Raw genomic sequence first — 7,030 nt, forward strand, 5'->3', positions numbered from 1 at the left:
ACAAAGGAACGAAATGCCAACAGTGCACCTCATAAGAGCTTGTAACACTGCTGAGGCAACTTTAACATCTTTTGTAACGCGCCGAAGTATCTTAAGAGGTTGAGGCATCGCGGTGCTGAATTCGTGGTCGCGTGTTCGATCCCCGCAGTGGTGGCCTCATTTCGATGGGAGCAAATACAAAAGCGCCAATTTAACTTAGATTTAGGTGCAAGCCAAGGAAACCCCAGGTTGTCGTAAATATTCTGAGGTAGCCTGCACCGCATGCCGCCTAATCGAATCCTGTTTGTGGCATGTAATACGCCAGAATTTGAATTAACACTCTCTGCATTCGCTGAGTACGCTGAGCAGGATTTCAAAGGAAATAAGCATGAGAAAGCCAGGTGAGTATTTTTATTATACAGGGCATCAGTGAATCACTTTTCAAAATGCGGTATATTAAGCCAGAACAACGTCGAGTTCAAAACTTAGTAGGGCGAGAATATTTTTTTGGCACGCAAGTGGTCTGTCTTCCCAAGTGCACTTACGCGTTGAAGTGGCCGCACACCTGAAACAGTTTGAAATGAAAACATGGTAATCGCTGCACGATAGTAAACATGCTTTATTTTGATGCACTGATAATTGTTCGGCTTTTCCTAAGGCAATCAAAGAAACTATTTTTGATCGTCGCACAGATAGGTTAGTGGCTAGTATCGCGTAAAACATCAAACCACAGGTCTCACACGAAGCTTTATCATTATACATTTGTGCCAGCGCGACAGTGTTCATGTTTTTTCTCTTCACAGGTTCTTAGGTTCCTAGGAAGCCATTGTTACTATGCACCAACCACATACTAGTGCCTTGTGTTCCCGGATCCCTAATTAAACATCCACCAGGCTCAAGACAGAGTTCCGTGCCTTCTTACAATGCCAACAGACGAAAGTTCTATGTTCCATTAAATATACCCCAGTCCAAATGACTTGTAATAAAGTTCAGGATGAATACAATGTGCAACAAGGCCCAAGGGCGCTCCGTTCTTGATTTGTCTTTTGTAGAGTATGACCAGTGCAGAGCAAATTTCTAGGCTATGCAATCCGAACTACTGCCTCTTTACTACTCTTAAACATACCCCATTATGCGCTAGAAAAGAAAATGTGTGGTAAAGCTCCGTGCCACAAGGCCGGAGGAGGCGAGCGGCCATGTATCTTCATCTTTCTCCTTCTGTCCTGGTGTGGCGCTGATATGCGACAGTCTCGTCTAGCGACGACTATGAACTATCATTGCGCTTGCTTTGCCATTCATAGTCTGGCTGGCACTCTCAGTTCAGCACTCTCACGGTCTCTTGACGACTACTCTGAGGTTTCATTCATTCACGCAGGTGCTTGTACACATCTTATCGGCAAATCAATTGCGTGTTGCGCTAGATTTCAACTAGAAATAGCTGACTTGGCAGAGTCTTACCCTGTCGTCCTAGTCTGAAGCTCCGATACTTTCTCGATTCAGTACCTGTGGTTTCTTCTATTGAAGTGGACTCTGGTAATTTATAGAAGGATGCGACGACCTCTTTGTCTCTGTATCTATCGTGCTTGATTGCCGTCGTTTCATGCGGTTGATGTGGCACCTGAACAACCTGCCAATACCTGTCATGAGATTTTAGGATCCCTTTACATACTTCCACTTTAAAACAGGCGGAAGCCATGCTGGTTAACAGGAAACATTCTTAATCTTTACTAAATCGCCCGTGGCGTCAAGTATTCTTTTCCGGCCATTCCTGATATGTCATTCCATCCTTGTCGTCCGTGTTACAACTACTTTATTACTTCACAACACCGGCGGAGGTGAACCGACATCAGCTGCGTACCTTCCCTCTCTTCTGAAATGCCAATGCTAAGGTTTGTTTGGGGGCTTTAAGAGGATTCACTACCTTAATTGTACAGACGCATTGCGAAACCAAGGAATCAAAAGGCCGCATATCCATTGCATCAGCCATTTTAATGGCAGCAAACTCGCCTGTTATTTATACATGTATTCTATTGTATACTTTCTTGTAGAGATGGACGATTTGTTATCATTATGTAATTGACGAATTCACATCGCCACAGAAGGTCTAGCAATGAATGACTGGTCACACGGTTGCATACGCAGTATGTACATCAGAATTTGTTGGTGGGTTGCTTCTCCTTATTCGTTAGGAGGACAGCATCGAGTAGCCTCCGGTTAATTGTATACCACAGAAACAGTATTCTTTTCAATATTGGGGAAATTGTCTCTGCGAGAAAACCAATTTGCGGTTCTCGCTATGCATCCTGAAAGGCAGGCTTGCCTCACGGTGGTGCTGATGTAAACGCACTTTCAGAATGGTGGCCTACTGGATATTTACGGACACAAGTACATTGTTTATCATTTGATCAATCTATTTCCGGGGAGCGCCTTTTACGCGCTAAGAACACAAATGTGTCGATCAATGGAGGGAGCGAATTACATGCATTGCGACTTTCTTGAATGCTGCCGTTGATTCTATTTGTTGTCTATGTTGTCGCCGAAACTTGTGTAATCAGAATACATGCGCGACACGAATAATGGTGTACTTTCTTGACGGCACGCAGGCACCAGCGATAGCGCTGGAACACTCAACTAATCATATGTAAAAAATGACGCGCTTGACCCGCAATTGAGGTTGCGATCATCGCCAACCGTGCTAACCACTATTGTTGCCCTTTAATGTTGTTTTGGAGTCACAAGTTCACCCATTAACGAGGTAGGTTCGTGACTCGTAGTTATGTCACCGTCTTATTTTTAAAATGAGCACAATGTGAGAATATGATTCTGTACACGATCATCAGTCAAAGTGGTTCATGTAGTGCTAGTTAGGCCTTGCGGCGATTTCTGACCCTCGAGGCGTATTCACACCATCGGCGCCGCCACCTTCACTGTCATGCGGACCCACTGAGGGTGCGCGCGCTGCTTTTCTTTTTAACCAGAATTGAAGCACCAGAGACGACAGAACTAATATGGACTGACGCCCTTATGTGCCCGGGAGTATACCTGTATATATAGTCTGTGTTCCACTAAACATTAATTAGTGTGTATGTCCACGTTCATTCTGTGCTCCCTGTTCTTTTGCTTCGCCATAATCCTGCTAAGAAAAAAATCATGCCGTACTCCTCCCCCCCTCCCTGCTAAGTGTTTCATGTGGACGAACTGCTCGCGCACGTAGCGTTCGATGGTCTCTGGAGACATGAAGTTTGCAGGAGGGGTTGTTGTGCGGGTGCCTTTGTGTTTCTGTCACTGTGCGTATGCGCTCCCCTTCTCCTCATTTATTCCCAGCATTGTGCTTCCCTTTACGTCTTCCTAGTGTAGGTTAACAAAACCGATGTTTGTGTTCTGGTAAGCTTCCCTGCTTTTCTCTTTTTTTACATCTCGTTTCTCTCTCTGCGCTTCATTGACACTGCAGTATTCTAATATTATTTACCGGGAATTCCTCTATACACGAGAACTCACCACGGCTACTAGTACGAACACAGCCACCTCGACAGCTCGATCCTCGGCTGCTGACGAGCGTGTGACGTGAACTCCAGAATTGATAGAAAAAAATACTTTATACAAAAATAAATTATTGCTCACGCCAGAGACAAGAGCCCACTTAGCACCGCGTTAGTATGATTGTGAACTCACGATTCTCAGATCTACCACTTTATTGGGCAGAGGGAAGGCGTTCAGGCCACTCAGTGGTATCTCGGGTGCATTGCGCCAGGGCCAATTTGTTATCAAGGGCACCTTTACTTGGTGTTCCGCATTCGTGAAGATGTATCCCAGCCTGTATACTTTAAGAAGGCAAGCGGTAAGGCCTGCAGAATCAATCCTCCCCACTTCTTTGTCGAGTATCTTCAAGTAAATTCTGGAATACAAGAAAATGAACATATCTACTTTACTTCGAATACATTATGTACAACATGTCCGTTCCGTAAACGTTCTTACGTCCTGTTGACTGGGTAACGCAAGACCTTCCTTGCATTACCCGGTGAACGTTGTGTTAGCATGAGTAAATATTCGTAGAGTTCCTGCAACTGCTTGAACAACCGCCGTGGTTGCTCAGTGGCAATAGTGTTGGGCTGCTGAGCACGAGGTCGCGGGATCGAATCCCGGCCACGGCGGCCCCATTTCGATGTGGGCGAAATGGGGCACGTTAAAATGCACGTTAAAGAACCCCAGGTGGTCAAAATTTCCAGAGTCCCGCACAACGGCGTGCCTCATAATCGGAAAGTGGTTTTGGCACGTCAAAACCCCGTATTTTTTAACCGCTGGAACGGAATACCTAGATATGTTTCAAATTTGAATTAGCAGTACGAATTACTTTTCTATCGTAGAAAGAACCGACAATATCAAGTGCAACCCTCAGACGTCTTGTACAAAGGTGGTCATGCTGAGCGCATTGCATAGTCTCCTCTTAAATTGCCGTATCACTGCAGATCCGGAGTTTCCTAAAGGCTATTCAGTATGTCTTATCTACTGCGGCAGCGACTACGTATGGCGCGGCTGACCGCAGCCACGTGGGCCCTATTTTGAAAGCCTTCTGCGGTGGACACAGAGTCTAGGCGGTTTAGGCACGATGAGTGCGCGCTGTATTCTCGACACTTGGTTCACAGTTGAAGCGAAAGGCATCACGAAGAGCATTTCGCTCGTTACTGCTGCCGTTCTTCCTCACGCCAGCATCCTTACACTGAGTGTCGACCCCCGGTCATCGAGTGCGTGTGCTCATGTTTTCCTATGCGCGCGTGACATCATGCTCGTTAATTTAGTTCATGAACTAATATCTGCAAGTCTATACGGCTGCTAAAACTACTATCCTTACTTCATACAGATGTGTAACAATTTGCTATTGTAATTGATGTTTAGCCTTTTGGTCGAAACCGCGGCATTTTTATTATTCCTTAGCTGCGCTTCGAGCTTGATGCGGTTCTGTGTCTTGCAGAATATTGCGCGTCGTAATGGGGCACCAGAGTAAGGGTACAGAAAGGGGAGCATGACACGTGAGCAATAATTAATTCGTGCATGCGACGGTAGCGTGAAAGATGGAATACCTGAGTGGCAGTGCCGAGTGCGGTCAGTGACTTGTGGAGCACGGGAGAATACGCCCTACGTTTCCATCCTTTGTCCGGTGTCGCATTGTGTACATCAATTCGTGAAAATGTTACAATGCCTAATTCACTTTTGCGAGGAAGAATTCTATTAAATAATTACTCGCATATTTCAGATGGTTCATAACGTAGTCACCCGCCGTGGTGACGCAATGACTATGAGGCTGACACGTCATTCATGGTACCGGGCATGCAGGACTGTTTGAAAACAGCCACTGACAGCTTTAATTAAGTAAAGTTGCTGATGTAACTCAGGGCCTAACTTCGCGTGCATTTAATTCTTTGACTAAATGAAGTGAGAATTACAGATTGTATGTTTAGTAGGGCTATAGTGACACTTTCGACGTGTGCAATCCCAAATGTAATGGCGTCACACCAGTGTTTACTGTGCAATTTTTCTTCAAAGCCTCTTTGTAGGTTGCAGGATAAAAACCACTAAATGGGACAACAATATTTGTGGTGAAGAAACTTGGAGACAAATATCTTCATATTGATGTTATTCCAGGCATGCTGGCAAAATGACTTTTTTTTGCATTAATCCACTTGCTTTCATAAGCGCCGGGAACATTCATATATGCAAAATATTGCGCGTCGTAATGGGGCACCAGAGTAAGGGTACAGAAAGGGGAGCATGACACGTGAGCAATAATTAATTCGTGCATGCGACGGTAGCGTGAAAGATGGAATACCTGAGTGGCAGTGCCGAGTGCGGTCAGTGACTTGTGGAGCACGGGAGAATACGCCCTACGTTTCCATCCTTTGTCCGGTGTCGCATTGTGTACATCAATTCGTGAAAATGTTACAATGCCTAATTCACTTTTGCGAGGAAGAATTCTATTAAATAATTACTCGCATATTTCAGATGGTTCATAACGTAGTCACCCGCCGTGGTGACGCAATGACTATGAGGCTGACACGTCATTCATGGTACCGGGCATGCAGGACTGTTTGAAAACAGCCACTGACAGCTTTAATTAAGTAAAGTTGCTGATGTAACTCAGGGCCTAACTTCGCGTACATTTAATTCTTTGACTAAATGAAGTGAGAATTACAGATTGTATGTTTAGTAGGGCTATAGTGACACTTTCGACGTGTGCAATCCCAAATGTAATGGCGTCACACCAGTGTTTACTGTGCAATTTTTCTTCAAAGCCTCTTTGTAGGTTGCAGGATAAAAACCACTAAATGGGACAACAATATTTGTGGTGAAGAAACTTGGAGACAAATATCTTCATATTGATGTTATTCCAGGCATGCTGGCAAAATGACTTTTTTTTGCATTAATCCACTTGCTTTCATAAGCGCCGGGAACATTCATATATGCAAAATATTTCAGTGACTGAAGCATTATAGAATAGCACAAATACTGACATTCCTTGCACGTTGCTACACAAAGTAAACTCAACTGTACCGTACTGCGTTTTAATAACTTCAAATATTCACTGAATAACCGAATGCAAGGCCTTACAGATAAAGGCCAAATCGGTTCGGGTGATTTCTCCGCGCATATACAAAAGACACCTGTCCACTATTTTTTTTTTTTTTTGGTTAGAGACTGTGCAAAACTCACGTGATGTTTCTTGGCCATTCGGCCAAGTATAAAGCGTACCCGCCTATTACGATTGAGATGTTTTCGTGCTTGAAGGTGAACAGACCCTGTAATAGAACGAAAAAAGTTGCGCTTGCACACTTCTGCTGGAGTATTTGTTGTTTTTTTTTCGCTCACACACGACGGCAGTTGTTGTAACGCTTCTTGTGAGACATCACCCTACCTCTAGCTGCAGATTAATTGTTACGTTTGCGGTGGAAAATAGCCAGAAAGCTTCGTCATGCAAGAATACTTTGGCGAAGGGATGGTTGTTGCATCACAAATTCGTGGTGGTACGAAAAGCGCTATGAGTTGGTTTTACAATCAA

General features: G+C 44.5%; 1 long non-coding RNA gene across 1 annotated transcript; it reads right to left on the minus strand.

The window, feature by feature from the left end:
• Positions 1-390: 390 nt before the first annotated feature.
• Positions 391-6,771, minus strand: LOC142563610 (uncharacterized). Its single transcript, XR_012824354.1, has 3 exons — positions 6,685-6,771; positions 3,652-3,874; positions 391-544 (listed from the first exon to the last, which is right to left on the minus strand). It is a non-coding gene; the product is annotated as an uncharacterized LOC142563610 (long non-coding RNA).
• Positions 6,772-7,030: the final 259 nt, after the last annotated feature.

Source organism: Dermacentor variabilis, chromosome 11 (genome assembly GCF_050947875.1).
Source record: "Dermacentor variabilis isolate Ectoservices chromosome 11, ASM5094787v1, whole genome shotgun sequence".
In the NCBI taxonomy this organism is placed as follows: Eukaryota; Metazoa; Arthropoda; class Arachnida; order Ixodida; family Ixodidae; genus Dermacentor; species Dermacentor variabilis.